Genomic DNA, 24,055 nt, shown 5'->3' on the forward strand with positions numbered 1-24,055 from the left:
TCCAAAATAGTGCATTTTTGGTCACTTTTTATATAATTTAAAAATGAATAAAAAGCGATCAATAAGTCCTATCAATGCAAAAATGGTACCGTTAAAAACTTCAGATCACGGCGCAAAAAATGAGCCCTCATATCGCCCCATACACGGAAAAATTAAAAAGTTATAGGGGTCAGAAGATGACAATTTTAAACATATTAATTTTCCTGCATGTAGTTATGATTTTTTCCAGAAGTCCGACAAAATCAAACCTATATATGTAGGGTATCATTTTAATTGTATGGACCTACAGAATAAAGATAAGGTGTCATTTTTACCGAAAAATGTACTACGTAGAAACGGAAGCCCCCAAAAGTTACAAAACAGCAGGGTTTTTTTTCAATTTTGTCGCACAATGATTTTTTTTTCCGTTTCACCGTAGATTTTTGGGCAAAATGACTGACGTCATTACAAAGTAGAATTAGTGGCGCAAAAAATAAGCCATCATATGGATTTTTAGGTGCAAAATTTAAAGAGTTATGATTTTTTAATGGTCAAACAGTGAAGCTTTATTGATGATCATTCAGAATCACATAGGAACTAGCAAAATAGCCAGAAAATTGGCAATAACATATGGGCCTACCAAGGCCAATGTAACAAGAACATAGGTACAGATACATGAATTATACATTACATAGCCCACTGCAAACATATATTCAGAATCAATGGCGGCTGGCGGCTGGCGGCGGCAACTCAGTCTCACATCATACACAATAATAGATTACATGAAACTCCATCAGTACATATTCATGCACTGACGGACTCGAGAACAATATGCAGAAGACAATCAAGGTTCCCAAAGGGTATTAAACCTCTCTACCGTATCATCTCTGATCGCTGACAATTTTTCATTAATCATAATAGAATTCACCCTCTCAATGACCCTAAATAAATCGAGTGTAGGTTTCTTCCACTGTGAGGCTAAATAAATGCGAGCCGCCATCATAATATATTGTGCTAGTCTGAACTGTCGGTGGGACATTCTGGGGGGGCGAAGACCCAGAAAACAAAAGGAAGGGGTTCTGGGAGTCCGGGTCCCCAGTAATGAAACCACGAGGTCCAGAATCCGAGCCCAGTAGTCCACCACCACTGGGCAGGACCACCATACATGGTACATGGTCCCAAGGTGGCCACAGCCTCGGAAGCAAAGCGGGGATATGTCAGGACAAAAGGCATGAAGGCGAGCCGGGACCATGTATGTACAATGTAATACCTTCAACGCAGTCTCCATTAGGGGAATCTGCCAACTGCCCTTACTAAAATTCTCGCAACAATCATGCCATTGGGCAGGTGTTAACAGTACATGCAAGTCAGCTTCCCATGCCACCATGAACGGGAGCTTACTATCTGCTGTAGGAGCGTTGAGGTGGGCGTACAACAAGGAGAGCAGTCCAGTCGCTAATGGCCTATAGATGATAAAAGCTTCATAGAAAGTCAGCTTCGGGATCTGGGATACGGCAACCTGGGATCTTATGAAAGAAAAAATCTGATGGGCTCTAAACAGCTCGGTGGGGGGTAAGTCTAGTCTGTTAGTCAGAGAGGTGAGAGTGTGGAAAGAACGGTTGTCTATAAAGTCATGTATCTTAGTCAGTTTCCTGTCAATCCACCATTGAAAGGTCTGTCGAGAGAGTCCAGGAGGTAAAAGATGGTTTGAAAATATAGGGGTCATAGGGGTATAGTGAGATTGGAGTTTGAATTTAAAGAGAACCTGACGCCAGAGTGCAAGCGAATACAGGACCATACGGGCAGAGCTGGGGACTTTACAAGCTACGGGACCAGTGCTCCACATTAGGGCCTCATAGGAAAGCGGTGACAGTAAGGTGTTCTCCAGTCGTGTCCACCTGGGTGCCCCCGGCCCGGCATTAACCAGCGCCAATTGAGCCAGTCTCGCAGAATAATAATATTTGAGGAAGTGAGGAACAGATAAACCGCCTACCTTTTTATGATAATGCATAAGTGCCCGAGAAATACGGGACCGCTTACCCGCCCAAATATAAGTAAATGTATCTTGCTGTAATGCCTCAAGTTCCCTACGCACGATGGCGATGGGCAGGGTGCGAAAAAGATATAAAACTTTAGGCAAAATTACCATTTTTACTACATTCACTCTGCCCAGCCATGACACATAGGGAAAGGCCCAGCGTCTCAAATCTGTTCTGATAGATTGGAATACCCGGGGATAGTTAGCTCCGTACAAGGAGTGTAGGGACGGGGTCAGGGTTATGCCGAGGTAAGGTAACTCCTCCGTGGAATCACGGAAACGAAATGTGAGTGATATAGATTGTCTGACAGGAGGGGGAACCCCACAGTACATTATTTCTGACTTCACTACATTAACACGGAGGCCAGAGTGGACGGCAAAGCCATCAAGCACCTGGAGGAGGTTGGGAAGGGAGACAAGAGGGTTAGTCAGTGTCAACAGGAGATCATCTGCGAACAAGTTCACCTTATATGCCAAGGTGCCCACTGTCATGCCTGTAATATCAGGGTGCTCCCTGATCAATTGGGCTAACGGCTCCATCACAAGTGCAAAAAGGGCTGGTGACAGTGGGCATCCCTGCCGAGTCCCCCGTCTCACTGATATCGGGCAATTTTAAATAGGCAGTCGGGGTAGAGCATAGTTTGGAAAGGACATGTATGAATGGGCCTGCAAATCCAAATCTAGTAAGTGTGGCAAACAGATTGTCCCAAGAGACGCAATCAAATGCCTTCTCTATATCCAAGGCCAGAACCACCAAAGGTGTCGAGGAAGTCTCGGCCAGGTGCACCTGGTCCAGGACTTTCCTAATGTTATCAGGCGCCTGCCTACCAGGTATAAAACCTACCTGGTCCTGATGGACCAGTTCGGGGAGGTAGGGGTTGAGTCGCGCCACCAAGATGGACGCCAAGAGCTTGGCATCCACATTGAGGAGCGATATAGGTCGGAAATTCACTACACTCAAGGGATCCCTGTTCGGTTTGGGGAGAACTGTCACCATTGCGACAAGGAACTCCCTCGGGGGATCCGAACCAGAGCGGAGGTCATTAAAGAAGCGCAAGAGATGTGGGGCTAGACTAGTAGCAAACTTCTTATAGTAGGAGGCTGTGAGGCCGTCCGGTCCAGGAGATTTGCCCTGTTTGGCGCGGGAGATAGCGCCCAGCACCTCCTCCAAGGTAAATGGTTCATTCAAAGCTTCCCTGGGGAAAGGGTTGGAAGGGAAACAGAATCTAAGAAAGAGGAAAGAAAAGAAGGGTCCAGTTGGTCAGCGTCCGTCGCAGTGTAAAGTTGTGTATAGTACGTGTGAAATGCATCGTAGATTTTGTCCAGGTGCGAAGTCCGGAGACCAGGTCGCAACTGTAGGCTGTGGACTCTATTAAAAGACATCGTTTTACGTAACATCGCCGCCAAGAGTCTATCAGGCTTATTGGCAAGTTTATAATAAGTAGCCTTAGTCCATCGTATAATTGCGACCTGGTCTCCCTCAAAGTCTGGAAAAGGTAGGGAGAGGGGTCCTGTTGGTGTGCATAAGTCAGTCTCTGTAACTTTGCCTCCAATGCTATCTGCTGGTTAGTACGGTCCCTCTTGATTCCGCTAGCCAAAGCAATTATCCGGCCCCTCATATAAGATTTGTGTGCTAGCCACGTCCAAGAGGGTGCCGAAGTTGTTCCAGCATTGGAGGCAAAATAAGTAGTCAGGTCATCCTGCAATCGATGCTGTACTCTAGGCATGGTGAGCAATGCCTCATTCAGTCTCCACCGAAATGGGAAAGGGGAACGAGGCTGGAAATCAAAGGAGGCATGCACCATGTCGTGATCAGACCAGGCTGACGGGATATGACGTGCATAAAGGAGATGAGGCAAAATGTTAGTGGTGGTCAACACCCAATCAATTCTAGAATAATTTTTGTGCATAGGAGAGTAATAAGTGTAACCCCTGGAAATCCCATTATGCTCTCTCCATACATCAGCTAATGAGAGCGCAGCAAAAAGGTTCTGTAACCATTTCTGTTGGGAGCCTGATCGTTGGAGTGAGGTCTGTGAGGATCGGTCGAGCCTTCCATTATAAACCATATTAAAGTCACCTGCCCAAATCAGCTCGTCAAAGACCAGGCTCTCAAGCTTCTTGCACACCATACCAAAAAAAGTCAAAGGTTTATCCGTAGGGGAGTAAGAATTTACTATACATAAAGTTCTGCCATAGAGTGAACCTAACAGGATCAGATATCTCCCCCTGTATCCCTGTAGTCTGACTCAATAGTATATGGGAAGGAATTGTGGAGCAAGGTCATCACTCCCCTACATTTGGACTGAAAAGAGGAGTTATAGTAACGAGTGTAGGAGCGGTGGTAAAAAGCAGGGGTAGAAGTCATGGAAAAATGTGTCTCCTGGAGGCATATCACCTCAGGACGTTGTTTAGTATAGTCCATGAACGCTTTCCTCCGTTTCATAGGAGAGTTAAATCCCCTGACGTTGTGTGATAGCAATTTAACCATAACTAACTATAAATAGAGTGCTAAGTAGTACATTACCCCCGGCCCACACAGCAGTATACTCAAAAGCATCTAGACTGGTCGCCGCCGCCGCCACATCATTCAATCTGCAGCAAAGTGAACCTTCTCTGTACCTAAAAACAAAAAATAAACCTAAAGAAACAAAACAAAACATTAGGACTGCAAATGGGGCAGTCCGCAGAACAGGAAAGGCGGACGGGGTTAATAGAGTGCCCGCTGTACTTCCTGACCCTGTGTACAGGGATGGAGAGGCACACTAGTCCGTCCACGGTATCGCCATCGGTGCTATAAGTCCCAGGAACAACAGCCTTAATAAACAGTACAGGTCCTCCAAAAAGAAAGCTTCCCAGTCTAGGGTGCAAGTAAGGCATCCGCACGAGCAATGAAGGGACTCCGGCGTCTCACACAACAACGAGGCAGTCCCGCAGATGAAAAGTGCGTCACCCAGCCCAATAGAGAGATCTCAGTGGGGGGGGGGAACAGGTCAGCGGGGAGATGTCGGAGCTGCCCGCGTGTGCCGAGGTGAATTGTTGCCCCCCCCCCCCGACCGCGGTCCACACACGATCCACCCGTTTAGCTCTTTGAGGTTGGGGGGGGGGGGGGGAGATCCGACAGCGCAATGCGCTCCAGGCTCAGCGCTTCTTTTGCTTCGGATAAGGTGCGCACAGTGTGCGTGCGATTATTGACACGGAAAACCAGGGAGAAGGGGAATCCCCACCTGTAACGGACCCCCTCCCTCTGAAGTGCAAGCGTCACTGGGCGAAAGTCCCGGCGTTTAGCCAAAGTGGAAGGGGCTAAGTCAGAGTATATGCGCACTGACTCCGGGACCCCCGGGAGAGATGGAGTGTTTCTAGCCGCCTGGAGTAGGGTGTCTCTCACCTCGGAATAGTGCAGTTTCAGGATCACATCGCGTGGTAAGTCCGGGTTCTTTGGGCGCGCCAAGGCCCTGTGGATCCGATCGAAGCGGAGCATCTCTGGCTCCAGTTGAGGAGCAAGTTCGTAGAACAGGGCAGAGATCGCCTTCGACATATCAGTCACCTCCTCTGGTAGCCCGCAAATCCTTAGATTGGCCCTTCTGGAGCGGTTTTCAAGGTCCTCGAGTTTCAGCTCGAGGGCCTGCAGCTGTTCGGTATGATCGACAATCTCGCGGCGATCAGTTTGCACAGCCTCTGCAAGGTCATCAATACGGGTCTCGGTGTCGGCCACCCTCTGGCCCAGATCTCTTAACTGCGAAGAGAGGTCAGTAACCGCCTTGGCAAGCTCCGTCTGGAAAAGCTTCTTAATGGTCTGGAACATAGCCGTTGGCGAGAGAGCAGCGGTATCGTGGGACTCGTCTTCAGAGTTCTCAGCAGGCGAGTAACTGCGGGAGGCCGCCATCTTAGAGCGCGACGTCGCTCGAAAGATATCCGGGATAGACTGGGATAGCCTTTGGGAGTGCGCCTTCCGACCCTTGTGCTGGGATCGTGGCATATTCCCCCTGCAGAAGAAGCCGTTCCCGGTGCGAAGGAGCCTAAAATAGGCGCTTAGAGAGGCTGTAACACCGCGGTCGGCACGGAGCTCACACTACTTCCGTCCTTCCTCGTGAGCCGCGCGCATGCGCCTCTCAAGGGTTATGATTTTTTAAAGGCAAGGAGCAAAAAACAAAAATGCACAAACGGAAAAAAACCCGGTCCTTAAGGGGTTAATATATATCTATCTCTATCTATCTATCTATCTATCTATCCATATACACACATACATACATACATAATGTCACCCATAGAATACAGCCAGTGATATTGCTAGGGTTGGTGTCACCCGGTGCGGTAGAAAATAATGTCACCACATACCTACACGCCCCCCCCTCTCAAAGTAATTTTTTGGCCAGTTGTGACAGACGCCACTGGTGTGGCGCATTGTGAAAAAATCCAGTACAATAATCAAATATACCAATTGCCATAGAATATGAAAGCGCTAAAGAAGTCTTCACCATTTAAAACTACAGCTCCCAGAATGACTTAAAGGGGTACTGCGGTGGAAAACATTTTCTTTCAAATAAACTGGTACCAGAAAGTTAAACAGATTTGTAAATTACTTCTATTTAAAAATCTTAATCCTTCCAGTACTTATCAGCTGTTATATGCTCCTCAGGTAGTTATTTTCTTTTTGAATTTCCCTTCTGTCTGACCACAGTGCTCTCTGCTGACACTTCTGTCCATGTCAGGAACTGTCCAGAGCAGGAGAGGTTTGCTATGGGGATTTGCTCCTACTCTGGACAGTTCCTAAAATGGACAGAGGTGTCAGCAGAGAGAACTGGGGTCAGACAGAAAGGAAATTCCAAAAGAAAAGAACTTCCTGTGGAGCATACAGCAGCCGATAAGTACTGAAAGGATTTTCAAATAGAAGTAATTTACAAATCTATAGAAATATATATATTAGGGTTCAGGGTTTGAGACAACTGGACAGATAGTAATTAAATGTATTTATTATTATACAGTGTGACAATATAAAATATAAGATAATAAAATAAATACAAATAGTGGCGTCTGCGTCTCACAGGGCCCTTGTGTAGGTGCAGCACCAACTAATATTATCTAAAATATAAGTATAACCACAATGTGTTAAAAATTAAGACCACCATGTAAAAGTATATATAAAACCTCTAATAAGATAGAACTATACAGGGAGAGAAATCTGGGTGGGAGAGTCTTAGTTCATCCACAATAGTCAATTCTCTCCTCTCTCAAAAACTACTGCAAATTATAACAGATTCCAGTATAGTTGTAACCAATAGCAACCATATAGGTTTTGGTTAGTAACCCATAGCAACCATTTAAATGTGTCCGGCTGTAGCAGTAGATCGCAATAGAACACCTTTGCAAATAATGTTCATATACTTGCTATTAGCAGATAATGGTCAAATATATGCTTGTGTACAGTCACTATTAATATGCATTCATATATTTGGATACTTTGTATCTCACCGCTCCCGGGCACTGATAAGCTAGACTTCACAGGGATGCTGCGATCTCCTCCAGTTGCGCTATGAAATACCACAGTGTGTTATCACTAGGTGGCTCTCGTGGCGCGAGACAGCATCACCGGAGACTCGGCCGTCTCCCACGGTGGTAATGCTGGATGACAGTGGGTTCCGGGTGGTGGTACTGCAGCGGTTCTGCAGGTGAGTATGTTGTTAAGCCGGTGGCGTCCTCGTGGCAATGAGGCGCGTATGTCTCCTTTACCGGGTGATTGACAGTTATATTTCCCGGTATCGGACTGCTAGTTGCTGAGCAGGGCAAATAAACTGGTGGTCTCAATGGTTATTAGGGGGACGCTGGACGCATTTCAGGACTGTCTCAGTCCTTTCTTCAGCAGCTAAGAATATGGGTATTAAGGGGTCCTCCTCTATCAATTAGTGACATCAGATCCAGGGTAAACAAAATAGTGGTAATAAATTTATGAATGGAAGTAGTAAAACTCAGTTACACACTACTACTTTTGAGTTTAACTGAGTTTTACTACTTCCATTCATAGATTTATTACCACTATTTTGTTTACCCTGGATCTGATAGAGGAGGAGTTAAATGTATAAATAACGATACAGTGACCCCTTAATACCCATATTCTTAGCTGCTGAAGAAAGGACTGAGACAGTCCTGAAACGCGTCCAGCGTCCCCCTAATAACCATTGAGACCACCAGTTTATTTGCCCTGCTCAGCAACTAGCAGTCCGATAAATATCCGGGAAATATAACTGTCAATCACCCGGCACCCGGTAAAGGAGACATACGCGCCTCATTGCCACGAGGACGCCACCGGCTTAACAACATACTCACCTGCAGAACCGCTGCAGTACCACCACCCGGAACCCACTGTCATCCAGCATTACCACCGTGGGAGACGGCCGAGTCTCCAGTGATGCTGTCTCGCGCCACCAGAGCCACCTAGTGATAACACACTGTGGGATTTCATAGCGCAACTGGAGGAGATCGCAGCATCCCCGTGAAGTCCAGCGCATCAGTGCCCGGGAGCGGTGAGATACAAAGTATCCAAAGATATGAATGCATATTAATAGTGACTGTACACAAGCATATATGTTGACCATTATCTGCTAATATGAACATTATTTGCAAAGGTGTTCGATTGCGATCTACTGCTACAGCCGGACACATTTAAATGGTTGCTATGGGTTACTAACCAAAACCTATATGGTTGCTATTGGTTACAACTATACTGGAATCGGTTATAATTTGCAGTACTTTTCGAGAGAGGAGAGAATTGACTATTGTGGATGAACTAAGACTCTCCCACCCAGATTTCTCTCCCTGTATAGTTCTATCTTATTAGAGGTTTTATATATACTTTTACATGGTGGTCTTAATTTTTAACACATTGTGGTATACTTATATTTTAGATAATATTAGTTGGTGCTGCGCCTACACAAGGGCCCTGTGAGACGCAGACGCCACTATTTGTATTTATTTTATTATCTTATATTTTATATTATATTGTCACACTGTATAATAATAAATACATTTAATTACTATCTGTCCAGTTGTCTCAAACCCTGAACCCTAATATATATTTCTATAGACAAACTACTTCTTGACACCTTGGGTATAGGTGTCTAATTAGGCAGCCCGTTTTTATTTGGTGGGTAGTTAGACAAGAGCCTCTCCAACTCCTTTCTAATTTACAAATCTGTTTAACTTTCTGTTTAACTTTAAAACTATTTTTTTTCCAGCGGAGTACCCCTTTAAGCAGTGGTAAGGTTATGCTGGGAGTTGTAGTTTCACTCATCATAACTGTAGAACTTACAAGTGACTCCAGCTCTGATAGGACATAGTGAGGAGAATGTACAATGATATCAGTGACTACAGGTGACGTCTTCTCTATAGTGAGGAGAATATACAATGATATCAGTGACTACAGGTGACGTCTTCTCTATAGTGAGGAGAATACACAATAATATCAGTGAGTACAGGTGACGTCTTCTCTATAGTGAGGAGAATACACAATGATATCAGTGACTACAGGTGACGTCTTCTCTATAGAGAGGAGAATATACAATGATATCAGTGACTACAGGTGACGTCTTCTCTATAGTGAGGAGAATACACAATGATATCAGTGACTACAGGTGACGTCTTCTCTATAGTGAGGAGAATACACAATAATATCAGTGACTACAGGTGACGTCTTCTCTATAGTGAGGAGAATACACAATGATATCAGTTACTATAGGTGACGTCTTCTCTATAGTCTTTCCTTATTTAATTCAGCTGGTACATACCACCGGGTCCAGCTAAATGTTCACTCAGCAGAACTTGACGCCCAGACGGCTCCTCACTATGTCAGCAGATTCTGATCCTCTATATGAAAACAAGTATTATTATAATACTGCCAAACACTGTATCCTTTGAATATAATACTGGCATACACCGTACCCTCTGAATATGATACTACTACACACTGTACCCTCTGAATATAAGACCGCCACACACCGTAACCTCTGAATATAAAACCGTCACACACCGTACCCTCTGTATATAAAACTGCCACACACCGTAACCTCTGTATATAAAACCGCCACACACCGTAACCTCTGTATATATTACTAAAAAACACTGTACCTTACAAATATAATACTACCACATAATGTGCTCTCTGAATATAACCTTGCCATGCACCCTCTGAATACAATACCGTAATGTATTGTGGCCCATAAGAACCATACCACCCCAAAAATTCCTTATAATAATAACTATTGCCGACATGTATTATTGTCTTTAGACAGTTTTTAGTGTCTAAAAATGGTGCAAAAAATGCGCAAGCAGGGTTTATTTGCGCCTTTTTTCCGCTTCAGTTGCAATCCACTGATTTTGGCAATACACATGATATAGACGGGTTTTATGAACTGCGCCTTTTTGTGAAAAGGCGCAAAGCCACTGAAAAGTCTCTTAAACTACACCAGCCCAGACTTAGCTTTTTGGTATATGTGAAGAGAGAAATTTCAGAAAATGTGACCTGAACAAAATTTATCAAATGGTCTGCTAACTTAATAAATTTGGTGCTCCTACACAGAAATATACTTCACTTACACCTACAATGATAAATGCCGGCCTATACCTCAAATGCAAAACACTCTGTGCCCCTCACATATAATGCACCCTTGTCCTGTGCCCTTCACATATAATGCACCTTGTCCTGTGCCCCTCACATATAATGCACGCTGTCCTGTGCCCCTCACATATAATGCACCCTATCCTGTGCCCCTCACATATAATGCACCCTGTCCTTTGCCCCTCACATATAATGCATATGACAGGGGGGCATTATATGTGAGGGGCACATGTCAGGGGGCATTATATGTGGGGGCACATGACAGGGGGCATTATATGGGCACATGACGGGGGGGACCCTGTCATTTGCCCCTCACAATATAATGCCCCCCTGACATGTGCCCCTCACTTATAATGCCTCCTGTCATGTGCCCCACATATAATGCCCCCTGACATGTGCCTCTCACATATAATGTGCCCTGTGATGTGCCCCTCAGGGTGCATTATATGCGAGGGGCACAGGACATGGGGCATTATATCTGAGGTGCACAGGACAGAGGGCATTATATATAACTTGCATTATATGGGCACATGACGGGGGGGGTGCGGAGTACCCCTTTAAGCTAAGAATCGAGTTTACAAGTTTTTATAGCCTTAGCTGAATGGCAGCAGTTTTTGAAATGGTTTACAGCTTCAGTCTTGAACTATTGACCCTCCATTCCCTTCACTTATACAAGTGTCTCTAGTCCTGCAAAAAACATATTTCCTTAACCCCTTATCAGTGAGAGGCTAGGTTACACATGGGTTCCCTGTAACAGCAGAACCCAACCCTATGGAAAGTATAAGTATTGCCGCTCCTAATTGTGCGCCATATAGTAAAGCACATGAAAAGCATGCTTCTTCACGGTCACTTAACGTGTTCGTTTTGCGTATATGTGAGGCACTGCATGCATTGGTCTTTAGTCTTAAAGTAGAGAAGTCATTAATTATAACTTTTTGTGAATTGGGACATTTAAACTTGCGTATTTATTTTTTTATTTTTTATTATTCCAATCTAAATTTAGTAGGAGTCGGTGCATTGTTTGCCGACTACGACTCCAGGTACCCAAAATTTCATCCAACTCCTCGACTCCGACTCCACAGCCCTGCTTATAATGCCCCCTGTCATGTGCCCCCACATATAATGCCCCCTGACATGTGCTCCTCACATATAATGCTCCCCTATCATGTGCCCCTCAGGGTGCATTATGTGCGAGGGGTACAGGACATGGGGCATTATATCTGAGGGGCACAGGACAAAGGGCATTGTATATAAGGGGCACATGACAGGGGGGCATTATATGGGCACATGACAGGGGGGGTCCTGTCATTTGCCCCCACATATAATGCCCCTCTGCCATGTGCCCCTCATATATAACGCCCCCCCTGACATGTGCCCCTCACTTATCATTTGCTTCCCCCCTTCTCACACCCGTCACCTTTCTCACACGCTGCGGGCTGCGGCTGCTCCGTTCTTGAAGTGTCAGTAACAGCCCCGGGGACGTGATTTCCGGACGCTGGCGCGATGGTGTGATGTCATCGCGCCGGCCTGCCTTGGATGGCACCACTGACACTTCAAGAACGAAGCAACTGCAGCCCTCAGCGTGTGAGAAAGGTGACGGAGTGGTGGAGAGGGACAGCTGACAGCTCCCGCTCCACCATGCTAGCCGGAGCTTATAGCTCCTTCACTAGGCGGCCGCTGCTGCTCTGCATATAAGGGCCTGATACTAGTATCAGGCCCTTGTATGCTAGTGTAGTGTAGTGTGCATGGGCTGCCGCCGTGGCCAGACCGCACTGCGCTGCAGCCGCGCTGAATATATAAAAACGGGTCAGTCTGATGGTGCCTGAATTGCTCAGGCACCATCAAACTGACCCGTTTTTATATATTGCCGGCCACAGGGTGATGGGCCCACCGGGAATTTTCCCGGTATCCCGCTAAGCCAGTCCGACCCTGCTCATCTACCACGGAGAGGCTGCAAGTTTGCATGGGGAAAACACAGAGCAGGAGGGGGGAGAGAGGAGAGGACGCACTGCACGGGGCTGGGGAGGATTTCTGTGTGTGAAGGAGGACAGACTGCACTAAAGAAAAATAAGGGGGAAGTCGGTCTGTCCCTGCTAGCCCGATACAGGGCTAAATCTACTTGTCCCGGGCGTCGGGTGATAGGATTTCCACATCCCTGCGTGCCTACAGTTATTATTAAATCCGCTGGAGGAGCGCCACGAGGACATCCTTTTCTGCTGTGGAAACAGCGTTTGTTCATCTGATCTTCAATACCGCCCGAAGGACGGGACCGATGTCGGCAGCACCCCAGCTCCAGTAAGCCACAAATTGGGTCAGCTGTGTTGTACTCGGAGTACAACACAATCAGGTGAGCATACCCCATTACAGTACACCACATACTTTACATCTGTTAGGATTAACCGCACATAGTTGCGCTATTTTCTGTCCCATTTTTTTCATATACGTATCCAAAAGTAAAAACATGTCTAGTTTATGATGGAAACATAAAGTAGACATATATGTCCAGATTTATCAAACTATGTGAGAGAAAAGGTGGAGTGATTTTTCCACAGCAACCAATCACAGCTAAGCTTACGAGCTCTGGTTTTCTCTCACACAGCTTGATAAATCTGGGCCATTGTGTATGTGAATCAATATATCATTTATTTGGAATATTCATTTTCCTTATAAGCAGAGAGCTTCAAAGAAAAAGAAAATGCAAAATTTTAAATTTTTTCATCAATTTTGGGAATTTTTCACCAAGAAATGCAAGTATTGACAACATTTTACCAATAACATAAAGTAGAATATGTCACGAAAAAACAATCTTGGAATAAGAATGAAAGGTAAAAGCATTCCAGAGTTATTAATGCTTAAAGTGACAGCGGTCAGATGTGCAAAAAATGGCCGGGTCCTACAGTGAAAATTGGCTTGGTCCTTAACACCTTAAGGACCATGGACGTGTATACACATCCAGGCTGAATGCACGTTCAGCCATTAGGACGTGTATACTCGTCCATGGCTGCCCAGTGCACCCACGAGATTGCAGCAGGGACTCTGCTGTAACGCACAGCTGGGACCCTGCCGCAATGCCGGGACTGAAGTAACCCTTACGGAAGTGACCGCTGGCTGTAAGTGTCACAGAGCTCCGCGATCTCGCGGGCGTCCGCCATTAACCCCTCAGGTGCCGGGATCAATACAGATCCCGGCATCTGCGGCAGTTCGCGATTTAAATGAACGATCGGATCGCCCGCAGCGCTGCTGCGGGGATCCGATCATTCATAACGCCGCACGGAGGTCCCCTCTCCTTCCTCCGTGCGGCTCCTGGCGTCTCCTGCTCTGGTCTGTGATCGAGCAGACCAGAGCAGAAGATAACCGATAATACTGATCTGTTCTATGTCCTATACATAGAACAGATCAGTATTAGCAATCATGGTATTGCTATGAATAGTCCCCTATGGGGACTATTCAAGTGTAAAAAAAAATGTAAAAAAATGTAAAAGTAAAAGTAAAAAAAAAGTGAAAAATCCCCTCCCCCAATAAAAAAGTAAAACGTCAGTTTTTTCCTATTTTACCCCCAAAAAGCGTAAAAAAACATTTTTTATAGACATATTTGGTATCGCCGCGTGCGTAAATGTCCGAACTATTAACATAAAATGTTAATGATCCCGTACGGTGAACGGCGTGAACGAAAAAAAATTTAAAAAGTCCAAAATTCCTACTTTTTTAATACATTTTATTAAAAAAAAAATTATAAAAAATGTATTAAAAGTTTTTTATATGCAAATGTGGTATAAAAAAAAGTACAGATCATGGCGCAAAAAATGAGCCCCCATACTGCCACTTATAGGGAAAAATAAAAAAGTTAGAGGTCATCAAAATAAAGGGATTATAAACGTACTAATTTGGTTAAAAAGTTTGTGATTTTTTTTAAGCGCAACAATAATATAAAAGTATATAATAATGGGTATCATTTTAATCGTATTGACCCTCAGAATAAAGAACACATGTCATTTTTACCATAAATTGTACGTCGTGAAAACAAAACCTTCCAAAATTAGCAAAATTGCGTTTTTCGTTTTAATTTCCCCACAAAAATAGTGTTTTTTGGTTGCGCCATACATTTTATGATATAATGAGTGATGTCATTACAAAGGACAACTGGTCGCGCAAAAAACAAGCCCTCATACTAGTCTGTGGATGAAAATATAAAAGAGTTATGATTTTTAGAAGGCGAGGAGGAAAAAATGAAAACTTAAAAATTAAATTGTCTGAGTCCTTAAGGCCAAAATGGGCTGAGTCCTTAAGGGGTTAAGGACAATTTAATTTTTACGTTTTCATTTTTTTCCTCCTCGCCTTCTAAAAATCATAACTCTTTTATATTTTCATCCACAGACTAGTATGAGGGCTTGTTTTTTGCGCGACCAGTTGTCCTTTGTAATGACAACTCATTATATCATAAAATGTATGGCGCAACCAAAAAACACTATTTTTGTGGGGAAATTAAAACGAAAAACGCAATTTTGCTAATTTTGGAAGGTTTCGTTTTCACGCCGTACAATTTATGGTAAAAATGACATGTGTTCTTTATTCTGAGGGTCAATACGATTAAAATGATATCCATTATTACATACTTTTATATTATTGTTGTGCTTAAAAAAAAAATCACAAACTTTTTAACCAAATTAGTACGTTTATAATCCCTTTATTTTGATGACCTCTAACTTTTTTTTTTTTCCGTATAAGCGGCGGTATGGGGGCTCATTTTTTGCGACATGATCTGTACTTTTTTTTGATACCACATTTGCATATAAAAAACTTTTAATACATTTTTTATAATTTTTTTTTAATAAAATGTATTAAAAAAGTAGGAATTTTGGACTTTTTTTTTTTTCGTTCACGCCGTTCACCGTACGGGATCATTAACATTTTATTTTAATAGTTCGGACATTTACGCACGCGGCGATACCAAATATGTCTATTAAAAAAAAAAATTACGCTTTTTGGGGGTAAAATAGGAAACAAAGGATGTTTTACTTTTTTATTGGTTGAGAGGATTTTTCACTTTTTTTTTACTTTTACTTTTACATTTTTTTTTTACACTTGAATAGTCCCCATAGTGGACTATTCATAACAATACCATGATTGCTAATACTGATCTGTTCTATGTATAGGACATAGAACAGATCAGTGTTATCGGCGATCTTCTGCTCTGGTCTGCTCGATCTCAGACCAGAGCAGGAGACGCCGGGAGCCGGACGGAGGAAGGTGAGGGGACCTCCGTGCGGCGTTCTGAATGATCGGATCCCCGCAGCAGCGCTGCGGGCGATCCGATCATTCATTCAAATCGCGCACTGCCGCAGATGCCGGGATCTGTATTGATCCCGGCACCTGAGGGGATAATGGCGGACGCCCGCGAGATCGCGGGCGTCGGCCATTGCCGGCGGGTCCCTGGCTGCGATCAGCAGCCGGGATCAGCCGCGCATGACACGGGCATCGCTCCGATGCCCGCGGTTATGCACAGGACGTAAATGTACATCCTGGTGCGTTAAGTACCACCGCACCAGGACGTACATTTACGTCCTGTGTCCTTAAGGGGTTAAAATGTGAATTAAAAACAAAAAAAATGCTGTCAAAATAAAGTAGACATCTGAAAGTATAAGTTTCATAAACTATTTGGTCAGTAAGTAATAAATATATGCAACCTATTAGTGTTAAAATAGCAAAAAATCGTAATTTTTTTTTAATTTCATGATTTTTTGCATTGTAAAAAAAAAAAATATACAAATTATATCGGCTTACTTTTCCTATGTACATAAAGGACAACTTGTGACAAAAAAACAAATGTCAGAATTATCGTGATTGGCAAAACGTTACCAGAGTTATTCTCTAATAAAGAAGGACATCCCCGATTTGAAAAAACAGGCCTGGTCTTTCAGGGGCGTACAGGTTTACTTGTGTTGGTCCTTAAAGAGTACCTCTCATCAAAAAATGTTTTTATATTTTATAGTTTATAATATATTGAACACTTTTCTAATAGGGTTCTATTAAAAAAAAAAAAAAAAAAAAAAAAAAAAAAAAAAAGATTCTTCTATGTATTTTTGGTGTTTAAACTTTTGACCACTAGGGGTCTCCCTAGGAGTCCCTTTTTTGGTGATTTCGGACTCACGCCGGCCTGGCGGCTGAGTCCGAAATCTGATACTCAGCGCAGTGCGCGCATCCCTGCCAGGCGCGCTCATGACTCTGCCGGCCAGCGTCGTCGTCAGGCTACTCCCACTGACAAGGAGAGCCGGTGTGAGGTGGAATTTTGAGACCCATGCAAACGTGCAAAATTCCACCTCACACCGTCCCTGCCCTGCACTCCGCCTGCATACAGGAAGAAGGGCGGAAGCGGCAAGGCTTCAGATGACGTCGCGCCTGCCGGGCCCCGCCCACTACCTCCCTTCTCAGACGCTCCTATCTGAGCTAGAGACAGGGACAGATGGGGAGGGGGATTAAGGAAAGTTTAGTTGATAATAGGTGCTCTTTAAAGGGGTTAAGGAGGTATGAAGGCTCATTTTTTGTGCCCCGATCTGTAGTTTTTAACAGTACCATTTTTGTTTTGATGGGACTTTATTTTTATTTTATTAAATTCGGGAGTTGCAGGTAGTTACTAACTACAACTCCCAGCATGCCCTGATACAGCCTGTGGCTCAACAGCTGCCCCAAACAAAAACTACAACTCCCAGCATGTTGGCCTATAGTAGTATGTAGTATAGGTCAGCGTTTTCCAACCATGGGTGCCTCCAGCTGTTACAAAACTACAACTCCCAGCATGTTGGCCTATAGTAGTATGTAGTATAGGTCAGTGTTTTCCAACCAGGGGTGCCTCCAGCTGTTGCAAAACTACAACTCCCAGCATGCCCGGACAGAAAACACAGGTATAGCATATGGTGCAACATTCCAGTACAGTAGTTGGAGGATTGGTTGGATAAGTATAAAGGTGGCCGAAATACCGGCTGAGTCGGTAAAATACCAGCCAGGTGGCAACCCATAAATGGTAGGATCAGAGGACTTTTGGGGCCTTCACACTAAGACACAAAATGGGATATTTATCAATACCTGTGCAGAGTAAAGGTTGCCCATAGCAACCAATCAGATTGCTTCTTTCATTTTTCAAAGGCCTTGTTAAAAATGAAAGAAGCGATCTGATTGGTTGCTATGGGCAACTCAGAAACTTTTGCTCTGGACAGGTTTTGATAAATCTCCCTCAGAATGAATCAGATTTTACCTTAGGACGTTTCTGGCGGGAATCTCAGTTACAGGATGAATGGGTGGAGGCGCTGGTTGTGGGCTTTAGTGAAGAGATGAGGGTATGGAGGGAGTTTCAGCAGATGGCAGCACACAGTACAATCAGTAATGCAGACTGGAAGGAAGGAAACTAGGAGGGATTCTGAGAGGAACAGGGACATTCATCATTATTGGCTCAGCTCAGTCATGTGACTTCACTACACAGTGGGCCTCAGCTAAGAGAACTAGAAGTGTGCGCATAGCAACCAATCAGCTGCCAGAGAAGGTCAGAAAGTTATTTCATTGGTTGCTACAGACCAGTAAGTGTCTGCTCTACTTACTGGGGGAGATTTATCAAAACCAGTCCAGAGGAAACGTTGCTGAGTTGCCCATAGCAACCAATCAGATGGCTTCTTTCATTTTGCACAGGCCTTGTTAAAAATGAAAGAAGCGATCTGATTGGTTGCTATGGGCAACTCAGCAACTTTTCCTCTGGACAGGTTTTGATAAATCTCCCCCAAGTTACAATATTAATTGGTTCCAGGACGACCATTGTATGTTGAAACCATTGTATGTTGAGACCAGAACTCAATGGAAACCTGGTAATTGGTTCAGGAGCCCCAAAATGTCATTAAAAATAGGAAAAAAGTGAGAGTTAAAGAAAAATAAGTAGATAACTAATACAGATAAAGCAAATCCTTACATATAAAAGTAAGAAAGATCTACGGGGAGCTGTAATCACTTTCTATGTCAGTGTTTTCCAAGCAGGGAGCCTCCAGCTGTTGCAAAACTACAACTCCCAGCATGCCCGGACAGCCAAAGGCTGTCCGGGCATGCTGGGAGTTGTAGTTTTGCAACAGCTGGGGGCCCCCTGCTTGGGAAACACTGGTCTATGTAGAGGCCAGTAGCTTCTTCAGGGTCCTGTACAGTACATGTAATGTCCTAAAAAAGTAACATGGAGTCGCCCTCACCTGGTGTCCAAAGGAGCCGGTAACCCTGGTACAGGTAAAGTGTACAGAACATGTAATACCTCTCTGTACTGTAGGGGGCGCTACCAGACAGTCAGTCAGTGCATACGCTTCAGTAATACAGGGGTTTTACCAGTAAATTGCCCATTCTGATTGGTCAGTTCTTCCGGGGATTGACGCGTTTCACAGATCTGGACTGTCTGTACATTGTATGTTGAGTCTGGTTTCAACTTACAATGGTCCAGAAAAGACCATTATATGTTGAAACTGTTGTATGTTGAGGCCATTGTAAGTTGAGGGATCACTGTAAAAAGCTAGTTGTAGTTTCGGAACAATTGGAGAGCAACATGTCAGAGGGAGAGCAAATGAGGGGGTGGGGAAAGAAGATGAAGTCAAATGGTTCAGAGAGAGGGAACTTCTGCTCCTTCGCGCGATACATTCACACGTGCGTATTTTGAGGCAGATTTTCCTACCTATCGACTTCAATGGGTACGAAAATCAGTAGCATAAAAAACTGCAGCAAAATAAGTACTTGTTAACATACCCTTGGGGTATGTTCAGACTACAGAATCTTCACTCAGGAATTCCATCCAGACATTCTGCTGCGCTAATCTAGAATTGGTGTTAACGTGTCTTCTGTTGCCCCATTCACACTGCAGAATTTCAGCAGCGGAAATTCACTCCCTAAGGGTAGGGTCACACATAGCGCATTTCACAGCGTATTTGATGCTGCAGATGTGCTACTGACCATCCCTAGACTGTGCCTCCTGCTTTGTCTGCTCATAGCTGCAATCCGCTTCAAGCAGACACACAGTGAACTTCCAGTCGCCGCGCTCATGTGCATTCTACACATAGAAATCGTAATTGTCCCCCCTGATCCCTGAGCTAGGCAGAGAGCGGATGCGATGTCTGTGAGTAAGCTGCGCATGCGTGTGGCGAATCGCAGATCACTGTGTGTCTGATTGTGGCAGCGGATCGCGGCTATGAGCAGACAAAGCAGGACGCATGGGCACAACAGAAGGCACACTCTAGGGACGCTCAGTAGTGCATCCGCATTGTCAAATACCCTGCAGATGCTACATGTGACCCTACCCTATAAGTATAAGCTTGTTCATTCTTTCAGCGGCCGCTCATAAGGAATCTCTGACTTGGTATATCTCTAGTCAGGTTCCACAATGCGAACCTACCCTTAGAGCTCATTCACACTATGGATATTCCTTTTGAATTATGCAGAATCTTAATGCAGTATAATCTCATTGGTCTGAATGGGATTCTGCTGCTCAGCGCACATTGCTAAAGTTTCGTAGTGGAGCTTTCGACGCAGATAGGAATTCCGCTGAAAGAATGAACATTAACCAATGGGACTTTGATTTTTAACACATATTTCCCCTGTAATATTCTGCACAAAATAATCGCTGATTCTGGGTGACGCAGATATCTGCTCAGAAATTCTCCAGGAAAATTCCTTGTGTGCATAGGACCTTAGGGCTGTTCTGCAGCTTAACCCCTTAAGGACTCAGCCCATTTGGGCCTTAAGGACTCAGACAATTTTATTTTTACGCTTTCGTTTTTTTCTCCTCCCGTTCAAAAAATCATAACTCTTTTATATTTTCATCCACAGACTAGTATGAGGGCTTGTTTTTTGCGCGACCAGTTGTCCGTTGTAATGCCATCACTCACTTTACCATAAAATGTATGGCGCAACCAAAAAAATACTATTTGTGTGGGGAAATTAAAAAGATAATTTTGGAAGGTTTTGTTTTCACGCCGTACAATTTATGGTAAAAATGACGTGTTTTTTATTCTCTGGGTCAATGCGATTGAAATGATACCCATGATTATACACTTTTCTTTTGCTGTAGCGCTTAAAAAAAATCGCAAACTTTTTAACCAAATTAGTACGTTTAAAATCCCCCTATTTTGAAGACCTATAACTTTTTCATTTTTCCGTATAAGCGGTGGTATGAGGGCTTATTTTTTGTGCTTTTTATTAATACCATATTTGCTTATACAAAACTTTTATTACATTTTTTATTAATTTTTTTTGGAATAAAATTTATTTAAAAAAAGCAGCTATTTTGGACTTTTTTTTTTTAATAAAGTTAACGACATTCACCATACGGGATCATTTACATTTTATTTTAATTTTATGGATATTTACGCACGCAGCAATACCAAATATGTATATAAAATAATTTTTTTACACTTTTTGGGGGTAAAATAGGGAAAATGGGACAATTTACGTTTTTATTGGGGGAGGGGGTTTTTCACATTTTTTTTACTACATTTTTTTACTTTTTTTACTTTTATTTTTACACTCTTATAGTCCCCATAGGGGACTATTTATAGCAATCACTCGATTGCTAATCCTGTTCAGTGCTATGTATAGGACACAGCACTGATCAGGGTTATCGGGGTCAGGGTGATCAGGATTATCTTCTGCTCTGGTCTGCGGGAAGGCAGATCAGAGCAGAAGACTCCCGGAAGACAGCGGAGGCAGGTGAGGGGACCTACGTCTGCCGTACAGGATGATCGGATCGCCGCGGCAGCGCTGCGGGCGATCCGATCATCCTGTTAAGTGATTGCGATGCTGCAGATGCCGTGATCTGTATCACGGCATCTGAGGGGTTAATGGCGGACATCCGCGGGATCGAGGGTGTCCGCCATTACCGGCGGGTCCCTGGCTGCGATCCACAGCCGGGACCTGCCGCACATGATGCCGGCATCGCTCCGATGCCCGCGGTTATGCTCAGGACGTAAATGTATGTCCTGGTGCGTTAAGTACCACATCACCAGGATGTACATTTACGTCCTGCGTCGTTAAGGGGTTAAATAGAATGATAGCGGCTTCCTTCACACTTTCTTTGTGTAACATCATTTTTTCCCTTAAAAAATACCACAAAATACTAAATTTTTTTGTTCTCCATGATGCAATCTTTGTAATATTTTCCCCCCCAAATAGTGTGTGTTAGTACATACTTTTTTGTTTGTTTTTTCGGTTGACTTTTCTCATTACAAGTTATGTGATTCTTTGATCATGTGATTCAAGTATTTTATTTTCCAAACCTAGTCTATTGGAGAGAGACACCGTAGCTACAACTGCACCATAGCTGTGTTTTAGAAAAACTGGCACTGACCCCCGAAAAGCCACCACAAACCAAAAAGCATTGTAGTTATATTGTATTTTCTCCTTCTGGGCGCAGCATTTTTTCCATAAAAAAAAGACAAAAAAAAGTAATGCATCCTCCATGGTGTTTTTTTGTTTGAATTTACCCTATAGGAATTTTCCCAGCTAAATATACTGATGACCTATCCTCCAGTAGATTGGTGGAGGTTTGACATCTGGCAGCCTCAAAAATCAGTGTATTTCACACTGCTCGAAATCTGTAGCAGAACTGCCATGAGCAGACACACAGCGCTACCCTGCCGAAGTCCTGTGTGTGCGGTACCATTTGGAGACATGTCTCAGCGTTCCCACCTCAGTCCCTTGAGCGACCTCTCTGGTTTTAGTGACTGTGACACGCGTTCCAGCCTCCAATCCTTACACAAAGGGCTGCTGTTGGTTAGCTCTGTGTGTCTGCTTGTAGCAGATCTTACGCAGCGTGAAATACTCTTCAGATGCCGTATGTGGGACTCCACTTTTAAAAGGGTTATCCAGGATTAGAAAAAAAAGAGCTGGTTTCTTCCAAAAATAGCGCCACTTTTGTCTTCCTGTTGTATGTGGTACAACTCAGTTCCCTTAACCCCTTTACGGCGCCGCAGCGAGTAACCTCACGCACAGTGCCGTACATTTATGGGGCAGCTATGACGCAAGTGCAGGAGCTTCATGCACGGCAGGTCCTAGCGACTGTCGGCAGCCGCGAATCCACCGGTAATGGCCGACATCCATGATCGAGCTGATGTCCGCCATTAACCCCTCAGATGCCGTGATCAATACGCAGTGCGGCATTTTAAATGGCTGATCTGATCGCCTGCAACAATGCCGCAGAGATCAGATCAGCCAAGATGGCAGACGGAGGTCCCCTCACCTGCCTCCGCCGCTCTCCTGGGGTCTTCTGCCCTGATATGCCTTCCAGAAGACCAGAGCAGAAGATCGCCGATAACACTGATCAGTGCTATGCATATGCATATCATCGAACAGTGTTAGCAATCTAATGATTTCTAGAAATAGTCACCTATGGGGACTAAAAAAGAGTAAAATAAATGTAAAAAAATAAAAGTTTAAAAAAAGTGATTTTTTTTTTTTTAATAAAGCCCCTTTCCCAATAAAGATTTAAATCACCCCTTTTCCCAATTTTAGTCAAAAAAGCATGAAAAATGCTAAATAATAAACATATTTGGTATCGCCATGCGCATAAATGTCCGAACTATAAAAATACAATGTTAATGATCCCATATGGTGAATGGCATAAACGTTAAAAAAATTAAAAATAAATAAAAAGTCCCTAATTTCTGCTTTTTGGTCACAATGCAAAAAAACTTTATAAAAAGCGTTCAATAAGTCATATATACGCAAAAGAACCCCCACACATCCCCATAGACGGAAAAATGAAAATGTTAGAGGTGGCCAAAATAGGGTAATTTTAAACGTACTGATTTTGTAAAAAAAAAAAAAAAAAAAGTTTGAGATTTTTTAAAAGTAGAACAGTAAAAGAAATGTTTAATTGTATTGATCCACAAAATAAAGAAAACATGTCATTTTTATCGTAAAATGTAAACAAACCCCCCCCCCCCAAATTAGCAAAATTGTGATTTTCGTTTACATTTTCTTTCACAAAAAAAATATTTTAGGTCTTCCATACATTTTAGGGTAAAAAGAGTTTTGTCATTACAAAGTATTATTGGTCGCGCAAAAAACAAGCCCTCATATGGGTCTGTGAATGGAAATATAACAGAGTTATGGATTTTGGAAGGTGAGGAGGAAAAGACAAAAACGCTAAAATAAGATTGGCTATTTCCTTAACCCCTTAAGGACATAGGGCGTACAGGTATGCCCTGACATCCTGGTACTTAAGGACACAGAGCGTACCTGTGGGAATTTTGGCCCCCGGTCTGGGATTCCTGCTGATATCATTCAGCAGGCAGCCCGTGCAAACTCATTGGGGGGGAGGGGCAATTCAGACCGGCATTTACAAAGCCCCTATGGTGGCAGAACAGTGGACCCCCCACATGTGACCCCATTTTGGAAACTACACCTCTCACAGAATGTAA

The 24,055-nt window shown here is 43.7% G+C and overlaps 1 protein-coding gene across 6 annotated transcripts in view; it reads right to left on the reverse strand.

The window, feature by feature from the left end:
* The window catches only part of MAJIN (membrane anchored junction protein), a 135,807-nt gene extending 117,511 nt beyond the window's left edge, over positions 1-18,296 (reverse strand). For 3 of the 6 annotated variants that reach the window (XM_056527058.1, XM_056527056.1, XM_056527055.1), the window contains exon 1: positions 17,878-18,204. The gene's annotated coding sequence lies outside the window, so the exon portion shown is untranslated. The other 3 variants (XM_056527054.1, XM_056527057.1, XM_056527053.1) reach the window with 3 other exon arrangements.
* Positions 18,297-24,055: the final 5,759 nt, after the last annotated feature.

This window comes from Hyla sarda, chromosome 6, assembly GCF_029499605.1.
Source record: "Hyla sarda isolate aHylSar1 chromosome 6, aHylSar1.hap1, whole genome shotgun sequence".
Taxonomy (NCBI): Eukaryota; Metazoa; Chordata; class Amphibia; order Anura; family Hylidae; genus Hyla; species Hyla sarda.